The sequence below is a fragment of the Dermacentor andersoni genome, chromosome 2 (assembly GCF_023375885.2).
Source record: "Dermacentor andersoni chromosome 2, qqDerAnde1_hic_scaffold, whole genome shotgun sequence".
Lineage (NCBI taxonomy): Eukaryota > Metazoa > Arthropoda > Arachnida > Ixodida > Ixodidae > Dermacentor > Dermacentor andersoni.
The window spans coordinates 18,352,542-18,374,788 of NC_092815.1; the positions used below are offsets into that span (position 1 = coordinate 18,352,542).

At 44.9% G+C, this 22,247-nt stretch overlaps 1 protein-coding gene across 2 annotated transcripts in view; it reads right to left on the reverse strand.

Annotated features, from left to right (window-relative positions):
* LOC126542836 (FERM, ARHGEF and pleckstrin domain-containing protein 2-like) overlaps nucleotides 1-22,247 on the reverse strand; it is a 235,961-nt gene that overhangs the window by 22,971 nt on the left and 190,743 nt on the right. The gene's annotated exons all lie outside the window — the stretch shown is intronic.

Sequence of the window (22,247 nt, forward strand, 5' to 3'; positions counted from 1 at the left end):
TTTACCCCCAATCTCTCTTGTCACTTCTTTTGCCTTTTCTCGGGCTGTCACGAAAACAATAAGTGGGGTGAAGATTTTTTTTCTTGCATTAAAATAAACAAACAAGCAAATTTCAAGCATAAACTTAGGTCCGTGGGGAACCAACCCTCTATCGGCTTTCTAAAGTGCCTAGGTACCCTTCATTTCCCTATCAGGCCCTGCATGTACACTCTGAATTAATCAAATCGGTGCATTATGGTATGTTATGTTCGTACCACATGGCACTCAATGTTGCAGCGATGCCAACTACAGTGAATGCAGTGAGTTGGTTTTCCAATCATAACTTCATCAAAAAAGTATTAATTAGCACACAAAAGTGCATGAAATAGCAATGAAGGCATTAATAGGCATGTTTATGTTGCACTACTTCAGTTTAATTAAGAAATATAATTTTTATGTGATGCTGTAACTCCTAATATTGGGAGCAAAAGTATGCATTTGACTGCCAGACGGGTTTTCAGAATGCACTGTGTTGCAAGGATGGCCGTGTGGCACTGCACAAATGGCATTAAACTTTAAGGCATAAAGCAGTTAATGCCATTTTTTGAAGTCATGTGCCATGGGTATTATATAGAAATTAGAAAAAGAAATAATACAGCTATTACTGAATCATTTAAACACAGAACAATCACACAGTAGGGAGATAGTGCCACTTGGTCTCAACTTACTAGCTATACAGTGGAACATATACATTTATTGAGGTTGTAGCTGCAATAGTAGGGAAACCTTAGCTAGTTGGTGGAAAGTCATATTTGACAAACAGCAGTGCTAACACAGCCTGGAGACTCCATTCATATAAAATTTTGTTCAACTGAGGTTTCCATGTTTTATCAGCAAGACTGATTCTGCATGCTCCTATGTTCTGTTGACTACCACTTTTCAAGAGGACATAATTAAGATTTTTCTGGTGTTTATGATTCAGCAAACTAGCTTTAATCATAAAGTTATCAATGAAATCTCCAAGTGTAGTTGGCTTCTTTAAACAAGATTCAATGATCCCGGATGCACAATAACAGCATGCATAAGCTGAAAAAACAATACAGTAAAAGAGTAATTCAGACTTGCCTTATTTTTTCTTTTTAATACTGTGTAGAATAAATAGCCACTGATTTATATATGGTTGGTCGCACAATAGTTAAGACAATACTTGCGAATGCAGAGCACCACAAATGCAAACCTGCACTGCAATGTTTGCACCTACAAAGGTGCAAACCAAAAGGATGCTTGGTAGCCAGGTGACACATGAGCAAACATTCCACAAGCGCACTCGCTTTGCAAGGTGCACAGTGTGGCAGTTTACAGCAGGGATGCATCTCACTGTAAGGTGCCTTGATGCTGACGTCGCTGTTTACAAGAAATGGCGCAGAGGTTCACGTCTTCATAGCTAAGCTACCAGTGCAATTCAAAAAGCTGCGATGGGCAATGGTAATTTGCAACTGTGTCATAAATAGCAATAGACAACACACATACACCTAGGCCAAGTTTACACCCAGGGTCTTTTAGACTTACAACTACGGTAAGCTGTATTCTTCAAGTAGTGACAAGTGCAATTTGCTCATTCACCAAAGTACAGCACGCTTCCAAGCATAAAAAATGCTGTGTTCACTCTGCTAGCTATCATTATCAATATATTTTCCAACATCATTCTCTGTTCCGTATGTAATCACTGGCATCAGAGATGTCACGGCACATTATCACAATCTTACTTCTGTGAACTAAAGTGTAGGGGTGTGCGAATACCAAATAGTAGTAGATTTCAAACAGAATATTGAATCGAATCAAGAAAAAACAAGCCGAATATTGAATATCAAGAAATTTATCACAAAGCTTATTGCTTATAAAATTTGGAAAAAATAAAAAAAAAGAATGCGGTGTTCGGGAGCCTCCTAGCATTGCACAACAGGAATGAAGCAAGCTGCCAGTAACTTAGGTACATAGAAACTACTAGAAATAGGTCAATTACTCACATGGAACCCTGATCACTAGAAGGAAATTGACAGAAGAATAAAAATAGGTTGGAGCACATACAGCAGACATTGTCAGCTCCTGACTGGAAGCTTACTACTAACACTGAAAAGGAAGGTGTACAATCAGTGCATTTTACCGGTGCTGACATATGGGGCAGAAACTTGGAGACTGACAAAGAAGCTTGACAACAAGTTATGGACCGTGCAAAGAGAGATGGAACGTAGACTGCTAGGCATAACATTAAGAAACAGAAAGAGAGCGGTTTGGATCAGAGAGCAAATGGGTATAGCCGACTTTCTAATTTACATTAAGAGAAAAAAATGGAGCTGGGCAGGTCATATATTGGGCAGGTTGAAAAACCACTGGACCATCAGGGTTACAGAATGGGTGCCAAGAGAAGGGAAGCGCAGTTGAGAAGGGCAGAAGACTAGGTGGGGCAATGAAATTAGGAAATTCTCAGGCGCTAGTTGGAATCGGTTGGCGCAGGACAGGGGTAATTTGAGATCGCAGGGAGAGGCCTTCGTCCTGCAGTGGACATAAAATAGGCTGATGATGATTATTATGATGATGACGATGATGACGATGGAAATCAAGATATACAGTATGGTCTACTCTTATGAAAGGGAACTTTAAAGTAGTATGACAGCACTGATCACAGTTCAGTTGTAGTATATGAAGGTCTGGAAGAAATCTTTTGGTCAAAAGGATGTCTGTCAAATAGAATTAAGTGCATTTTTCTCTCTGAAGTTAAAGAATTAGTGATGCTATTTTGTACTGAATACCAATGAAGTTTTCAGTTTAATAGTGAACCTGTGTTTTATGGCTATCTTTTATTGTATATAAAGTATTTTTTTCCAGTTTTTCTCCAAAATACAGAAGGGCTTTCCCATCTGGTGTATTTAGGCATATTGATACAAGGCAGAAACATTTAAACAATGCGCGCAGGTTCGTGCGCCCCCTCAAGACGACAACGGCGTATTGAAGGAAAAGACGACGAAATAATGGCACGTGTTTTCGCCGCACGCACTCGCATCGCAGGTGGCTGTTGTCGGCGTCTACAAGAAGAAGACGAGGTGAAGCGACGCTCGAGAGAGAAGAAGAAGGCCTTCCTGATCTCCCGTTTAGAACGCGGCAGTGCTTTTTATTTACCCCAGGGCACAAGTTCGCCCACAATAAATAGTTGTATCTGGATTCTCTTAACTGTCCGTTACAATTCTGGTGGAGGTGCGGGGTAATGATTTCCAGCCCAATTCGAGTTGGAGAAAGCAGCCCGGAACCACGCCATCTCAGACCCAACGAGCTTACGCCCGTCCACCAGCGCACGAGCCGTCGCCTACGTGGTGAGCCGCCCGAGTTTCCTCTTTTGCCGGAGCAGACTATAATAGCAGCAGCAGACAATACAGAAATGACATCCCAGACAGCCTCAACCCGCATCGTGGTTGATCAGCCGCGAACGCCTGAGCCTTTTCACGGCGACACCTTCGAAGACGCCAAGGACTGGTTGGAAGGCTTCGAGCGCGTCGCTGACTACAACGGATGGGACGAAAACCGGAAGCTCCGCAACGTTTACTTCGCGTTGCAAGACTGTGCGCGAACGTGGTTTGAAAACCACGAAGCTGTCCTCCGGTCGTGGGATGACTTCCGACGGGAGCTGTTGGCCACGTATCCGAGCACAGACCGCCGGGAAGGAGCTGAAGCCGCTTTGCAAGCAAGAAGCCAGCGAAACAACGAAAGCGTGGCAATGTATCTCCAAGATATGTCCCGCTTATTCCACCGGGCCGACCCGAGCATGAGCGAGGACAAGAAGCTTCGGCACCTGATGCGCAGTGTGAAGCAGGAGCTTTTTGCTGGTTTGGTTCGCAGCCCTCCACGCACCGTCGCCGAGTTCCGCTCCGAGGCGACAACTATGGAAAGGACTCTTCAACAGCGTGCGAGACTCTACAACCGCGATATGAACGTCGCCTCTATGGATGCGATGCCGGCAATGTTCGGGAACAGCGTCGAGGTCTTACGAGAACTCATAAGGTCTGTGGTTCGAGAAGAGCTCCAGAGGCAACAGCGGAACAACGGCACCACAGAGGTCTCTTCGTTAGCAGAAGTGGTTCGCGAAGAAGTGAGACAAGCCGTCCGCGAACAGCACCCACCAGCACAGCCGCAAGCGTCGTCACCGGTACGGCCGACGGTATCGTACGCTGAGGTACTCAGAGGATCTCCAGGACGTACTTTCGTCGCGGCAACTGCGCATGTACCCGAACCTCGGTTCTTGCCGTCTCCGCCGGAGACGAGATTCCGGAAAGCTGACATATGGCGCACTCCTGATAGAATCCCACTGTGCTACCACTGCGGCGAAGCTGGTCATCTCTACAGGATGTGCGAATACCGCAGAGCGGGACTTCGGGGGTTTTCCATAAACGCTCCTTGCCCAAGAAACGGTGAACGCCCTTTCGAGATCCAGGAGTATTTGTGAACGTGCCAAAGCCCGCAGACTTCACAGCAACACCAACCTCGGTCAACAGTGCCGCTGAGGTATCGATCCCCGAGCCCGCGTCCATCCTCAAGCTCCCCAAGGCGACGCCCCCAAAGCCCACGTCGGGAAAACTAATGCCGCGACCTGTGGAGGTGACGCCGCTGTCGACGCAAGAACGGAGCCTCAAGCGCTGATTCTGAAATATAACGACGGACGCGAGAGCAGTTGCGAAAAGAGTGACGTAGCTTCCGATTTATGTGTGTTTTTAGACGGCTGCGAAATTACTGCTTTAGTAGACACAGGCGCAGACCATTCCGTTATGAGCAAAGTACTTGCCAGAAGACTGAAAAAAATGCTGACTCCTTGGAGAGGACCGCAAATTTGAACCGCTGGTGGACACCTTATCAACCCGGTGGGCAGGTGCACTTCTAGAATCGGAATACGTGGCTTTACATACGTCGCCAGTTTCATTGTCCTATCAGAATGCTCAAGGGATGTAATTATTGGAATGGACTTTTTGCAGGCGAACGGTGCAGTTATCAACTTGCAGGAATCCTGTGTGTCGTTCTCAACGAAGCACGCCATCGCGACGTTCGAGTGTGAAGAACAATTCGATGCGCTTCAGATTATAGACGACGACGTCACGATACCCCCAAGATCCAGCATAGCTGTCGCCGTAAGAAGCACCGTATTCAGCGACTATGAAGGAATAGCAGACAGTAACACTGGGCTCTTACTCGAAAAAGGGATCTGTATGGCAAGGGGCCTTGTTCGGCTGCGTGACGGGTGTTCAAATATCTTCCTGACTAATTTTGGAAATGAAGTTCAGCATGTTGCGAAGGGAACCGTCATTGGCCGCCTTACCGATTATGAACAGATTACGGATTTGAGCTCTTCCAATGGTGCACTACTGGAGTCTGACAACATAGACTCCATACTCGCATCCGTCCACATCGAAGCAGCACTATCACCGAGCCAGAAGCAGCAAATAGAGAACCTTGTACGAGAATTCGCCTCGTGTTTCTCAACGACATCGAAAGTCCAGAGAACATCCATTGCCAGACACCGTATCATTGTCGACGAAGCTGTGAGCCCTATTTGCCAGCATCCCTACCGAGTGTCACCGAAGGAGAGAGAGATCATCAGCAAACAAGTCGAAGAAATGCTTCGAGACGACGTAATTCAACCATCGACCAGCCCGTGGGCTTCGCCTGTGGTGCTGGTAAAGAAAAAGGATCAGACCTTGCGCTTCTGCGTTGATTATCGGAAGCTAAACGTCGTCACAAAGCGGGATGTCTATCCACTTCCGAGGATCGATGACACTCTCGATAGACTACGGGATGCGAAATTATTTTCCTCTCTCGACCTCAAAAACGGATACTGGCAAATAGAAGTGGACGAACGGGATCGTGAGAAGACAGCATTCGTGACACCAGACGGACTATACGAATTCAAGGTACTTCCGTTCGGCCTCTGTTCCGCACCTGCCACCTTTCAGCGGATGATGGACACTGTACTCTCCGGGTTAAAGTGGCAGTCCTGTCTGGTTTATCTTGACGATGTCGTGATTTTTTCTGCCACTTTTGCTCAGCATGTGGAACGACTAAGGACTGTGCTCAAAGCTATTAGTTCAGCAGGGCTGACGATAAAGCCACAAAAATGTCACTTTGGCTTCCATGAGCTCCTTTTCCTCGGCCATGTGATTAGCTCCGAAGGCATCCGTCCTGACCCTGAGAAGACTGCAGCAGTAGAAAAGTTTCCTATACCAACCAACAAAAAGGCCATTAGGCGATTCCTAGGACTTTGTGCCTATTACAGGCGTTTCGTCAAAAACTTTTCGAAGATTGCCGAGCCGTTAACGCGATTAACGAAAGCAGATATGCCTTTCGTATGGCACAGTGAACAAGAAGATGCATTCAATGAGCTGCGACGGTGACTTCAAAACCACCCGGTCCTTGCGCACTTTGATGAGGAAGCGGAAACAGACATCCACACAGACGCCAGCAATTTAGGACTTGGTGCCGTCCTCGTTCAATGGCAAAACGGAGAGGAAAGAGTGATTGCATACGCTAGCCGCACTCTTTCGAGGGCTGAAACCAACTATTCAGCCACCGAAAAAGAATGCCTCGCAGTAATATGGGCCATAGGAAAATTCCGACCATACTTATACGGTAGACCATTTCGAGCAATCAGTGACCATCACTCATTGTGCTGGCTTGCAAACATGAAAGATCCTTCTGGACGACTTGCTAGATGGAGTCTGAGGCTGCAGGAATACGACATAATGGTCGTGTACAAGTCAGGTCGCAAGCACAGTGACGCTGATTGTTTATCACGTGCTCCGGTCGAATCTGCTCCTGTGAAAGATGGAGACGAATTTCAGTTTCTTGGAGCCGTGACCACATCTGAGATGGCCAAACACCAGCAGTCTGACGCCGAGTTGCTTCTACTCATCAGGCACCTCGAGGGACACCCCGTCCATGTTCCGCGAGTTTTCTGCCGGGGATTGTCATCGTATGTGATGAGAAATGGCGTCCTGTACAAAAGAAATTTTGAGCACAGCAGAGAGAAATTTCTACTCGTCGTTCCTTCAGCTTTGCAATCGGAAATCTTCGAAGCCTGCCACGATGACCCATCAGCAGGACACCTCGGAGTGAGCAGAACGTTCGCCCGAATTCATGCTAAGTACTACTGGCCAAAGCTATTGACTTCAGTACATCGTTATGTACGAACATGTCGGGATTGCCAAAGACGCAAAATGCCTCCATTAAAACCCGCTGGCCTCCTTCAACCAATAGAACCCCCAGGAGCCCCGTTCGAACAAGTAGGAATGGACTTGCTTGGTCCCTTTCCGACATCGTCATCAGGGAAACGATGGATTGTAGTAGCGACCGATTACCTAACCCGATATGCCGAGACATCCTCTCTAATCAGTGCAACGGCCATTGAAGTGGCTGAATTCTTTGTCACCAAAATAGTATTACGACACGGTGCCCCTGCAATTATTATCACGGACCGAGGAACTTCGTTCACAGCCGATTTGACGCAATCCATCATGAAATTGACTCATACCAGCCACAGGAAAACAACTGCCTATCATCCTCAAACAAATGGGTTAACCGAGCGATTGAACAGGACGCTGACCGATATGTTGTCAATTTACGTAGACTTAGAGCACCGTACATGGGACAAGATCCTACCCTATGCGACATTCGCCTACAATACTGCATTGCAAGAAACCACTCAAGTAACGCCATTCAAACTTGTTTTTGGTCGAACAGTTACCACACCCTTGGATGCAATGCTGCCTGTCAGCGACAGTACAGAACAGAACCCTGACATCAGCGACTTTACACAGAGGGCCGAAGAAGCACGTCAGCTGGCGCGACATCACATTCAACAAAGGCAGCGTATCGACGCGGACCGTTACAACCTGCGGCGAAGGGAAGTCGAGTATGCACCAGGCGACAGAGTATGGGTGTGGACCCCCGTGCGGACGCGCGGCCTGTCCGAAAAGCTTTTGCGCCGTTATTTCGGCCCTTACCGAGTACTTCACCGCATCAGTCCCCTGAACTACGAAGTTACGCCAGAAGGACAAGTGAGCTCATCACGATGCTGGCGTCGCACAGAAACTGTACATGTGGTCAGACTGAAGCCATATTATGACAGGCAGTGATTATTCGATCAAACATCTTTTCTGTGCCATATACCACTTTAGTATGGACAACTGCTTGTGAACAATTTCGTCGCTTTACGCATCGAGACGATGCGTTTTGGAGGGGGGATAATGATACAAGGCAGAAACATTTAAACAACGCGCGCAGGTTCGTGCGCCCCCTCAAGACGACAACGGCGTATTGAAGGAAAAGACGACGAAATAATGGCACATGTTTTCGCCGCACGCACTCGCATCGCAGGTGGCCGTTGTCGGCGTCTACAAGAAGAAGACGAGGTGAAGCGACACTCGAGAGAGAAGAAGAAGGCCTTCCTGATCTCCCGTTTAGAACGCGGCAGTGCTTTTTATTTACCCCAGGGCACAAGTTCGCCCACAATAAATAGTTGTATCTGGATTCCCTTAACTGTTCGTTACAATATGATTGTGTCTACCTAAAGATTATATCACCTTCCGCTATTAAATCTAGTTACCCGTCTTGCCAATCAGTTTGATATATTAACAGCCGCTCTGCAGTGAATAAAGAAGATGATATCTGACTTTATTTAGACCAATTCTCATTTAAACTGGATGTTATTATGTTATCTGAAACTTGGTATGTTATGTTATTCTCATTTAAACTGGATGTTATTATGTTATCTGAAACTTGGTATGTTATGAAACTTGGTAGCTACATGGATACAAATGTTTCTTTCTGCGATGAAGGTGTTGTGCTTTTTATGAATAAACAGAAGAAATGCGTTTCGGCACATGAATGCTGCATGTCAACAGAAGACTGTGATATACTAACAATATTAAATAATGATGAAGTATTTGCAGTCGTCTATCACCCACCAGGTGGAAACTGCATGGTTTCATAAAATTTTATGAAAGTTTCTTGGATTTTATCTGAGAGAATAACTTTCACCTGACATGCGGTGGCGATTTCAATATCAATATTTTGGAACACAGCAACACTTCCAGGGAATTTGATACATTATTGTCAGCGTCTGGTTTCAAAAACTTAATTACTACACCAACTCGCATTACATGACCCACATTGTCATGCCTTGGCCTTCTAGTAACAAACGTCAACTAATATTTACACTCCTGGTACTACGGTTTTGGACCTGAGCAATCACTGTCCTGTTCATGCACAATATAAAACAAAAAAGGCATTAGAAGCGATGATATAGAAACTTTCACTGTTCAGTATATTACGGAGAGCAGGCTTGTTGCATTTAAGGGCTAAATAATGGAGCAAGAATGGTCTTCTGTCTTGGAAAAAATTGACGTCAATGACGATTACAATGAATTTATTAAACAATTAGTAAAAATATATGAAAAGCATTTCCCTATGAAAGAAATAAAACTGCCAAAAGAAGCAAGAAAGCCGTGGGTTGAACATGATCAGATGTAAAAATTCCATGTATCATTAATTTCTACAGTCAAATTCTACATCGCACCTAAAAGAACAAAAATTGTTCGAAACCAATTAAATCTGGAATTTAGGCGTGTAAAATGGGCTGATTATGAGCAGCTTTTCTTAACTGCCCCATGGCAGTGCCCTAATAATACATGGAATATAAGCAATGATGTTCTTGGCCGTTAGACCAAAACAAGCGTTCCAAACAGTATACTTCCGGACGGTACTGAATTAAGAGGTAAGGCCCTTGCAAATCACTTTAATCAACATTTCATTAACGCTGCCATTCCTTCTGCCTACCCCTTTTGCGCAGCAACCTCGGGAACAACAAATGCTAGTATTACTACCGCTAACATTTACTTCCAGCATAGTGTTGAATATGAAGTGTGTACCACATTTAATTTCTTAAATAACAGGAAAGTCTTAGACATAAATAACCTACAATTAGGACCCATTAAGCACTGCATAACTTTCATTTCCCATGCTCTTGCTAATATATTCAATTTAATGCTTAAATTGGTCGTCTTTCCCCAAGCAATGAAGCACGCTACAGTTTCGGAAATTTTCAAAGATGGTAGGTCCTAATGGCCCAAACAACTAAAGACCAATTTCGGTGCTGCCTTTGTTTTCGAAGGGCATCGAGAAAATTAAACACTGTCGTATGGTGAATATCTTTGATAAATTTGATGTTATAACTAATGCGCAACATGGATTTAGGAAACACAGATCAACAGAAACAACCCTACTGTTGATAAAGGAAGACATAATAAAGAAACATAAAAAGAAATATCTATACTCTTGCGCTATTTATAGATTTTAGTAAGGCATTTGACTGCCTCAGCCATAACATCTTATTAGATTACTGGAATGTTACAGGATACGTGGTAGCTGTTTATTTCTAATAAAATCTTATCGAAGTGACAGATTCTAGAGCATGTACACGAACGGTCACGTCGTCTTTCCTAATGAACACATTTGGCGTGCCACAAGGAAGTGTACCAGGACCTCTTTTATTTAATGTCTACATCAATGATATTGACACTTGTGCTTGTTTATCGAGTGACCACGTTTTGTTGTCTAACAGATGTTACATGCAGGACACATGCAGGATACATGCAGGACACGCCTGCATGTATTGGAAGTTTTTGGAATGTTATTGATGGTTCTATCGGCTGTCGTCACCGTACCTTGTGTAATCTGATTGCATGTATGCGCATCAGACACGCAGGCACGAGCAATTATTCTGGAATCTTCAATGGCTCATGTATAAAAGCTGACACGCTTGACCCACTGATCAGATTTTCGCCGATCGCCGAATGTGTTTGCCACTATCGCCATTCTTTGAGTGTAGCCTGTTTTTGAGGGCACAAGTTTGCCTAATAAAATGCTAGTTTCGTCATTCCCGGTTTTGCTGCTTTCTTCACCGTCACTCCTACGTGACAATATTGTAAAAGTTGATACTAAAGCTCAATTCATTATATATGCTGATGGCAGCACTGTCATGTTATCTGGAATTGATATGCACAATTTAACAGTAGAATGTAGTGAACTGCTAGAAGATTATCTATCTGGTCTCACCTAAATCAAATTAAATTTAATACGACTAAAACTAAGATAATTATTTTTCACTCCAAGAATAAGTTGCTCCAGTTAAACAATACCATCACATTTCAAGGTCAGAAAATAGAAATAGTTCTTGGATTTTATTTCCCTTCACTTCTATCTTGGGACATGCACATATATTATCTTTGTAAAAAGCTTTCTTCTGTGACAGGGGTTATATCACAATGTCATAATATACTTCCTATAAGAGTCAAAGTACAGATTTATAATACATTATTTAATGCACACTTATATTATTGCGCTTTAGTGTGGTGTACAACCACCAAAACTAACATACATAGTTCTTATGTTACAGAAGATAATTTAATATGTTGGAAATACAAGTTCCTATTCAAGCACCATAGACGCGTTCCCCAAGTATAACATTACTTGAATTGATAATGTTATACACTTTTCGTTTATTACATACTACACGATATTCTTCAGAATTTGCTACGAACTACATAAAACAATTAGGCTCCTGAGAGCATCTTCGCAATAATACGAACACGAGAAATCTCGAGATATGGTCAATTCCATACTTCAGAACACTGTATAAACATCAGTCGTTAATATATAACTTACCATTCGCTTTGAACAAATACAAGCATATTGAGAATTTCAGTAGGAAAGAACTCCGCTCATACTTTGTTCAGTTGTAATGTAACCGATGTGATTATTAGTTTGCCTTTGTGTATCTTTATGAGTGTATACTGAACAACTTTAGTTTTCTCAGCAAATGTTTAATCTTTTAAAAATCATTCTCATGCCGCGTTGTCTAGCTGGTGCTAGATTGTTTTGTATATCTAGTATTGCTGTAGTAGTGTTGTGTGAAATTCATTGTGCTAAAACTATTTCAAATGCTGGTAACTCGCCATGATGGAAATTACGTTACAGTATATCTGTTCATGAGGAATTTTAGCTATCACTGGAATTATATGTGAATTATTGTATAATACACACACTGTTTGCTGTACTAGTACTGCCTTGTCTGGCCTTTTGAGTCACATCAAGCTACATATGTAGCTTTCAGCCCAAAATGACCATCCAGCGTGTAAATTGGAGAATAAAATTGATTTGATTGATCGATTAAGGCAGGTGGGTTATTATAAGGCCAATCGGTACAACAGAAATGCTGACAATAGAGTTTCCTACAAAACTACTGAATAAAACTCTATGGTGCAGACTGTGCATCACGTGACGCGCAGTCATTGCTAGTACTGTGCAGGCCAAACACAATTGGAGTTGACGGTAATGAGCAGGAGCCTTTTCATTGTCAAGTTCGGCCGACTCAACTCGGAAGGTTCGCGGCAATACTGCATTGCACCACACCACCTCTTTGTCCATCCGCACTCCATGCAAATGTATGCAGCTGGGCCATTGGCGCACTAGTCACATGACACTTTCGCATGCCATGTAAATCTAAAGATTGTCCTGTGACAGGTTGCTCGAAGCCACAAAACAAGATCCATGTACAGTTGTGAACAGCGTCAGGAATGGGAGGCCTGCCGAGTAAATCCAAAGATTATATTGTGACAGGTTGCTCGAAGCTGCAAAAAGATATCACGTACGTTTACTGGCAGCATTGGGAAGGAGAGGCCACTGTACGGTGTGTTGCAAAGATGGTGGCTGTGAGCAATTCTACCCGCTTTCTTTTGTGAGGCAATTTGATGGCTTTCTGTGTTTAGCACCGCTGCTGTGAATAGATCTGCATCGATTCGGCACAAAACCGTAACTTTATCGCCAATGACTGACGAGATAGCGCCTATTAGGCCTAATGGCCTAGGCAGTATGGCTGTGACAAAAATTTGCTGCCGGCCAGCGTGGTAATGGACCGCAAGCCATTGAAGAATGCTTGCAGCCAATATATTCATAGGGGTAGCTCGTCAGTGATCGGCCCCGAAATCACATATACGGTTTAGCTAAACGGCTGTTGAAGCTGTATTAAAGGGTCCCTGAAATGGTTTGGACAAATTTTGTAGATACATAAGGTGATGATGATATGTAGCGTTTATTGGCGCAAGGGCCAAGTGTGGCCAAAGAGCGCCAAGGCAGTGGTGATGAGTACTGAATGGACTAATGGCTGATGTGACGTGGCTGTAGAGAGGCCTAAAACTGAGAGCTATAAGTTGTATAAAATACACAAGTAATAAAAATATGAGAATGGCTGAAGTAGGGTATGCCGTAAGTATAGGATGTACAACAATGGTGTAATAGCGTTACATGAATAAAAATGGACAGGTGATTGTAGTTGACAAATAGCACAACAGCCTCAGCTGGTCCATTGAGTACAAGGGCCTGGAGGCATGTGCTATAACAAAGGTTCACATCGCAACCGTGGCCTCTCGCAAGAGGCCGTGTTACGAATTTCTTGCACAGAAAACGTGGAGCGTGTCAACGTCGTTTAAGAAGGCTAAGGTAGATTGCATGTGAAATAGCGGTTCTCTGCCTAGAAACAGTGCCAGGTGAAGTGGTATACACTGACTGTATGCTAACGGGAAGTGTTTTTTCCTCTCGACTTGTGTTTCGCGGCATTCTAGGAAGACATGCTGAACACTGAGTGTCTCCCCACATCTACTACACATTGGACGTTCGCCGCCACTCAACAAAAAGCTATGCGTACCGTAAGTGTGCCCTATTCTGAGACGACAGAATAGGACATCACTTCGTCTGGACTTGGTCAGTGATGGCCAGTATCCTAAATGTGGCTTAACTATGTGGAGTTTATTAAGGATTTCAGAGTCCCATTTATGCTGCCAGTAGGTTCTGAGTTGTTTCCGTATGTATGGCTTTAGGTCTGAGACTGGAACGGCTGCGGACATGTTGCAAGCTTTTGTGTCTAAGGAGGTAGCAATTCGGTCTGCCAGGACGTTACCTTCAATACCTCTGTGTCCAGGCACCCAGCATATCGTTACATGTTGGCCAGAAGCATAAATAGTACAGAGGAGAGAGAAAAGATCTGCAATTACTGGATTTGTGTGGTTGAAGCATGACATCAATGTTTTCACAACGCTTAATGAGTCTGTGTATATGACCGCCTTACGTAGTTTTAACTGTTTGATGTGTTTTGCAGCCGACCATACTGCATACGCCTCTGCTGTAAAGATGCTTGTTTGAGGGTGCAGAACATCGGACTCGGAAAAGGATGGGCCGACGGCTGCGTATGACACGCCAGCATGTGATTTAGATGCATCTGTGTAATACTCTGGACAAGGGTATTTAAATTGTAATTCCAGAAAATGCATATGAATGTGCGCCTCTGGAGCGTGCTTCGTTACCTCCACAAATGACGTGTCACAGTCAATGGTTTGCCACAACCACGGTGGAAACGGCTTGGCAGAAGCCATTAGTCTATTTTCATGAATATGAACATCCATCTCCTCGCTCAGCTTTGTCACACGGATCGAGAATGGCTCTCTGGCTGTAGGTTTGTTGTGAAAGAGTGTTGCAGAGATCATATCGTTTATGGTGGGATAACAAGGATGGTTTTTGTTAGCATGTACTTTCAGAAAATAATTAAATGTAGAATATGACCGCTGCAGATCGAGCGACCATTCATTCGATTCGACATAGAGGCTTTGAATCGGACTCGTCCTAAAGGCGCCAGTGGCGAGGCGGATACCAAGATGATGCACAGGGTCCAGCATCTTGAGAGCACTGGGTGTAGCTGAGTGATACACAACGGCACCGTAGTCTAAGCGCGATCGTACAAGGCTCCTGTAGAGGTTCATGAGACATTTCCTGTCGCTTCCCCATGTTGTATGTGACAGTATTTTCAGGATGTTCATTGTTTTGAGGCATTTAGCTTTCAGATACTTGATATGAGGAATGAAGGTTAGTTTTGAGTCGAGTATTATGCCTAAAAATTTATGTTCAGTGTTGAGTGGTATGTGTTGTCCATGCAGCATAATATCAGGATCTTGTATCAAGCCTCTCTATTTAGAAAAAAGTACACAGGAGCTTTTGGAGGGGTTTAGCTTGAAGCCATTTTCGTTTGCCCATTTTGAGACCTTGTTCAGTCCGAGTTGGACTTGGCGCTCGCAGACAGCAAGGTTACAAGACTTAAATCCTAGTTGTACATCGTCTACATATATTGAATAAAACATTGAGGATGGAATGACTTTGCGGATGGAATTCATTTTCACAATGAAGAAGGTGCAACTAAGCACGCCCCCTTGTGGCACACCAGTCTCTTGAGTGAATAGCCTGGACAGGGCATTGCCCACTCTAACACGGAATGTGCGGTTAGTCAAGTAGTTTTCTATCATATTTAGCATATTGCTGCGTACGCCCATCGCAGATAGGTCCCGGAGGATTCCGAATCGCCATGCTGTGTCATAGGCTTTCTCCAAGTCCAGAAATACAGAGAGAAAAAATTGTTTGTGTATATAAGCCTCTCTAATATTTGCCTCAATGCGAACAAGATGGTCTATTGTTGACCTACCCTCCCTGAAACCACATTGAAGGGGGTCAAGTAGACGGTTGCTTTCCAGGAAATAGATTAGACACCGATTTACCATTTTTTCATATAATTTACACATGCAGCTTGTTAGTGCTATTGGCCTGTAACTACTGGCTAATGCGGGGTCTTTGCCTTGCTTATGAATTGGGATGACAATCGCTTCTTTCCATGAGGATGGAATATGCCCAGATACCCACATGGTGTTGTAAAGAGACAGAAGTGTGTTCAATGTTTCTGGATGCATATTCTTGATCATTGCATACATTATGCGGTCACCACCTGGTGCTGAGTTGCCGCAGGAACTGAGAGCAGCCTTCAGTTCAGCAAGACTAAACGGACGGTTGTAAGGTTCATCTGCTGGGCATTTTCGTTCAAGGCGCTCTCGCTCTATGCGTTCCTTGAACTTTAGGAAAGTTGGCGCATAGTGTGATGCACTAGAAATATTTTCAAAATGCTTACCCAGGAAGTCTGCCTGATCTTTCATGGTGTCGCCTTGAGCGTTTACTAAAGGAAGCGGTTGTGTTTCCCTGCCCTTTAATCTGTTCACCCTGTTCCATACCTTACCCTCATCCTTGTACGAATTGATACTAGAGATGTACCTTTCCCAGCTTTCTCGCTTAGCACGTCGTCGTGTTCTCCTGCCCTGTGATTTTGCCGGCTTGAAATTAATGAGGTTCTCCGCAGTTGGAGAGTCACGAAGCAGGCTCCAAGCTTTATTTTGTTTTTTCCGTGCCTCTTTGCATTCGTCATTCCACCAAGGCAAACGACGCTTATTAGCAAGTCCGTTAGTTTGTTTTATGCATTCTTCAGCGGCGTCAATAATAAAAACTGTTAAATATGCCACAGCATCATCTATGTTTAGAGAGCTCAAATCATCGTACTGTAGATATGTAGTCTCCTGAAACAGTTCCCAGTCCGACGAGTCGATCTTCCATCGGGGAATCTGTGGAGGGCATTCAGCGCGTTTTGTTAAATTTAAGAGAATAGGAAAGTGGTCACTTCCGTACGGGTTTTTCAGGACCTTCCAATCAAGGTATGGCATTAGAGATGGAGAGGCTATGGTTAGGTCTATTGAAGAATATGATTTGTGTGTAGTGCTATAAAAGGTGGGTTCTTTTTTATTCAGAAGAACTGCACCGGTACATAAAAGAAGGTCTTCTATAGTACGCCCTCTAGCATCACAGTGCGAGTCGCCCCATAGCGTATTATGGGCGTTCACATCACCTGTTAAAATGAATGGTTCCGGAAGCTGATTGACTAGAGTTTCAAGATCCCTTAGTTGCAAGCGATGTTCGGGTGGTATGTAGAGGGAACAGACCGTAACCAACCTGTCGAATAGAATAGCCCTAACCGCTACTGCCTCAAAATTAGTTTGAAGGTGGAGGTGTTGGCAAGCAACTGACCTCTGAGCTATAATAGCCACGCCACCAGACGCGGCATGGCCATCGTCGCGATCTTTGCGGAATAATGTGTATTGTGTTAAGAAGTTTGTATTTGATGTTTTCAAGTGTGTTTCCTGAACGCAGAACAGCCTAGGATTAAACTCTTGTATTATTTCTTTTATGTCATCTAAGTTGTTTAGAATGCCACGGGCATTCCAATCAATAATTTGTACCGCCATATTATTAGGATGAGAAATGTTCTGTGTTCAGGTGTGTTGTGGTGTATTTTAGGTAACAGGACCGTCGTCTGGCCCTGTTATGGGTTTTTTGTTTGTTTTGGCGAGCTCAAGAGAGCCACTCCGGTTTTTTGGCACCAAACGTGCCGGTGTTGTGTCCATTGCCTCCTGGGAAGCACTGGACGCCCGAACGTGCAGGCTCCTAGTTTGTTTGTCAGACCTCGCCTGGCGAGGCGTGGTCTTGAGGCCCGACGTACCCGGGGTAACCGGCCTCTGTGTCTTGGTGGGTGGCGCAGGTTTAACTGCTTCCACCTCGGGGGCAGGGGATGCCACAGCCAACGACTCGCTGTGCGCGGGCCGGGCAGGTGGCGCAGGCCGGTGCGGCGCTGCCCCCTGACGCGTCGCATCGGCGTACGTTGTGGTGTGGAATGGGGAGCACCTTTTTCGTGCTTCCTTGAAAGAGATGTTTTCGTGTACTTTTAAGGTGATTATTTCCTTTTCTTTTTTCCAGTTGGGACAAGATCGGGAGTATGCTGGATGTTCACCTTCACAGTTTACACAGTGAGGTGTTGCTTCACATTTATCTGAGGCGTGGCCTTGGGCTCCACATTTCGCACATGTAAGTTTACCACGGCAGCTCTGCGATCCGTGGCCAAATCTTTGACATTGGAAGCATCTTCTTGGATTAGGGATGTATGGTCTGACAGCTATCTTCGTGTATCCAGTTTCTATTGTTTGTGGCAGATCGCAAGTGGCAAAGGTGAGGATCAGGTGCTTTGTAGGAATTTCTTTATTTTCTCTTCGGATTATGATTCTTTGTACGTTAGTTACATTTTGCTCTTTCCAGCTCTCTAACAGCTCTGTTTCGGACAGGTCGATGAGATCTGCATCAGATACTACACCGCGTGCTGTGTTCATAGACCGATGGGGTGAAACGGTAACAGGTATATCTCCAAATGCCACAAGTTTGTTTAGTTTGCTGTGCTGTTCTTTATCATGGATTTCAAGGAGGAGGTCCCCGCTCGACATTTTGGTGACCTTATAGCCTGGGCCAAGTGCATCAGTCAAGCCTTTAGCAACAAGGAAAGGAGATACGATTCTAGCTGGTTTTTCTGTTTTTTCACTGTGAACAACTTGGAATCGGGGAAAAATTTCTTTTGGTTTGAAGAGGCTTAGAATTTCATCGGTGCGTCCCCTCTTTTGAGGGTGACGATCAAGCAGACGTGGAAAAGCAGGTGTTCCCATAATATTTCGAACATTTTCGGCGGCAATGGCGGCCACCCACCATGGAGCCCAACAGGGGGACGCTGTAGCACTTAACGTGTAAGGTTACAGACGCCAGCCGTGCATTGCTGCTATAACCTAATATAACATACCCAAGGGAGGGCAACTACACAAGGTTAACTCTAGCCGCCTAGAAAAATTAGGAATTGAAGGAAGAGAAGAGATGATAGGACAGTAAAAGAAAGAAGATAGGAAAGAAAAAGATAGAAGAGGGGGACAGGAAAAGGCAACTGCCGATTTCCCCCGGGTGGGTCAGTCCGGGGGTGCCGTCTACGTGAAGCAGAGGCCAAAGAGGTGTGTTGCCTCCGCCGGGGGGCCTTAAAAGATCCCAACACCCGGCATCGGCTCAACCCCCAGGATCCCCCTTTCCCCGGACACGGCTAAGCCGCGCACGGCTACACGCGGGAGGGTCCAACCCTCGTGTGCTCGGGTACGTGGAGATACATAAGGTATAGCTACAGCAAAACATTCATGCAAGAATTGAAGTGAAGTGTCTCATCCTAAAGGCCAACTGCAACGTAATTTTCGACCATGTAAAAAGCCCAGTTTCAGATAATTTAGACATGCAGTAGCCTCTGTGCGAAATCTTACGCTTGAAATACAGGTCAATACGTCACAAAAAGCTAACAAAAACCAATGTTTTTCGTACTGAAACTGAAAAAAAAAAAATAGTAACGTCATTATCGCTTTGCGGAAATGACGTATAGTGGAGAATGTGGAGAACCAGCACCTGTGCTGTCTGCTTTCCTTGCTTGTATTCAGTTTTGGTGTATCAGCGAACACGCTCCACACGTCTGCTAGCCACAGAGTTAGTACAGTTTGTTAACTGCTTCGTGCGCTGTGACAATGCTGTTGCATGCCCACGATGTTCTTTTAATGTGAAGTAGCCCAGCTGATTTTCTCTATTTAGTTGTCTACATTCAACAGCATGGTCAGATGAGTTCTGCCTCCACTCGAACAAGAGCGCATAGGGGTGGCCAAGCTAAAGGTACGGTGCAGTCCGGCTTAACGCAGATGCGATCTATGTGCGGTGCAATTATGCTGCATCGGCAGAAATTGGACGCTGTACAGTCTAATGTGGCTGGTGCGGGAATAGAACAGGTTTTATTGCACGCCGAGGCAGCTGCAACAGGGTGCATTGCACACTAGCTAGGCTGCCCAGCAGCATGCTATTCAGGTTCACTGAAACGAGAATGTTACGTTTGCGCCTTCGACAAAGAAGGGCTCACTCGCCGCACACTTGTCCGCTAGCACTGTGGCAACAACTGATTGCCGCGCAATTGCGGGTCACGTTTAAAGCACAGGGTAAAATTTTAGCGATCTTAGCGTCTTCAGCATGACGCATCTAACTTCCCCGGCCGCTGCCTGGCCACCTGGCACACTGGAAGTGCACGACTACTCCCATCTGTAATAAAGGATGATAAATAGCTGAGGCTTGCCACCTCCACGCTAGAGGAGCTCAGTGCTAAGTGTGCATAAACTCCTGGCCAGTCAGGTCAGACTGTGGCCATGATAAAGCCCATCAAGCTTCACCCATTTTGCTCTGGCAGCATTGCATTCCTGCATGGCTTGCCACCATACCTACACCATGGCCGCCACGTCACGTTCCCTTTCGTGACAAATGCAGCACGTGGTTCCTGCTCCTTTCTGGCGCTGTGTCAGAAAGGATTTCATTCGTCTACTTCGACGTGTCGGATGTAGAGACGCATGAAATATCTTGAAGATGATGCACTACCAGAAATGATCACTCGAGAATATCACCCTTGAATACAATTTACCTATGAACATTACCTTCGGTTTTCATGCGCCATTGCGGCATACAGCACTTATAGTAACCTGAGAAAGCGTTTGCCAAGCAAATCTTGATTGATAAGTGACTGTGCTGTTGAAATGTAGCTTGTACAGCTACAACTGCAGTTTACATGCTTAGTGTGCGTTGGATGGTCTGCGTCACACTTGCCTGCTGCTCCGCAGTGCACGCTTTCGCTCTGAAAGCTGGGACATGAAAGATGTGTTCGGCCTTCCTTTACTCAGCGCCGTGTACTGCACAGCTATTTCTCATGCTCGAGTACGTATTCGAGCAACCGACGGCCACGCAACACATTGGCATTCTTGCAACAGCTCAAATCACAAGCGTAACAGGCAGAACGCACGCTGAGAGACATGCCCGCCAACTCGCAAATGATGAGCGAGCCATGCACCTGGCTGCCTAGGTAAAACATGGTGCAACTGAGAGATCAGCAGTTGCGTACGTATCTTCATTTGCCACATCCGCATCGCTACCGCTTTGCATCATGCGTCATCTGCATAGGCACTATTTAATAGCTGCTAATAACAAAACTAGGCAATTACCAGCCCTGCTGCTTTGCCAAGATTACTTTCAGAGTACACACTAGGCATTTATAGTCAATTTAGCCCAAGTGAAATTTCATTGCAGTTGGCCTTTAAGGGAGCTATGAACAACTGCAGGTTAACTTCCTCCCTAGCCATGCTTTTTCTCTGCAACTCGTTCGCAGAGCTATCGAGGCAAAGCTCTGCCTTCGCTGGCTCTTTGTCATGATGCGATGTCGTGTCAACTACTTCCAGTGTCTTGGTGCCAACGCGTGAAGCCTCTCCAACTTCCCTGCTGGCCGCCTGGCTGTCAGTGCCCCTGCAAACTGCTACCCCTGTGATGAAAGGACATTAGCCTAAATGTGAGCGGCCTGCATAGTACAGACCTTAATCAGCCACACACAGAGCTAATATTACTGTAACTAAATGTAAAACATTTTAAACATTTAAAGGACATGTTCATGATTGTGTTGCTGTCAATTTACGCCAGCAGCAAAGTAGAATACGCTTGGTTAATGCTATATTAGCTCTGTGTTCGTCTTGTTGAACTCTGTGCAACCAAGCGACCTACAGAGCGCACCTGTAGGTCGCTTACGTTTGCAACTCCATCCATTTGGCAAAATGCCCAGTCCACCTGCATTTACCGAAATACAGAACATGCTAAAACTGTCTATTGTGGTAGTAAGCCTCCAGCGTGAAGTGATGGTCACAAACTCGTAAATCCTGCTGCCGATTTGACACCAACAGCCCAATGCACTGCAGTCACTCCACTCGCTGGTTGCCTTGCAGAGGGACAGGAGGTTGCAGCTTGACATGTCACCAATCGCTACGTTCACAGCCCACAAAGCAACAAGGGCAATCCATGGTTCTCGCAAAAAGAAACCTCATGACCAACACTGACCGCGCAGCTCAAATCAAAACGGAACACACTGTAACATAAGCAGACGGTACTTTCTGTATGCCAGAAGTGCTCGAGCGTAGTGATAAGTTGTCGTTGTGTATTCTCTTTCCGCTACATTTCTTTAGAGAAACAAATTAACCAACTTTTCGACTATTATAAACTTCAAAATTGTTGATGACGCAATGTGAGCAGCCAATCGAATAGCTCACCCGACTGACGTCATGCGTGCTTACTACGTAGATGGTAACAGGGTGGCTGAAAACTCAGGAGAGCAGCGCCGCTGCGATTGATAGTGATGCACATTTTTAAGACCTTATAATAAATTACACACTTTACTCGGAGCACTTCAATATGTCGCTTATTGATCAGAAGGACCAATTTTAATGACTCAGTACATTTGTACAAAATCATCTAAATTTTCTCACGCATGCTTTTGCACCTTCCGAAATACCCACTGCTGCTGCTGTTGCTCTCTCTATCCGTGTAGTTTTATTGTG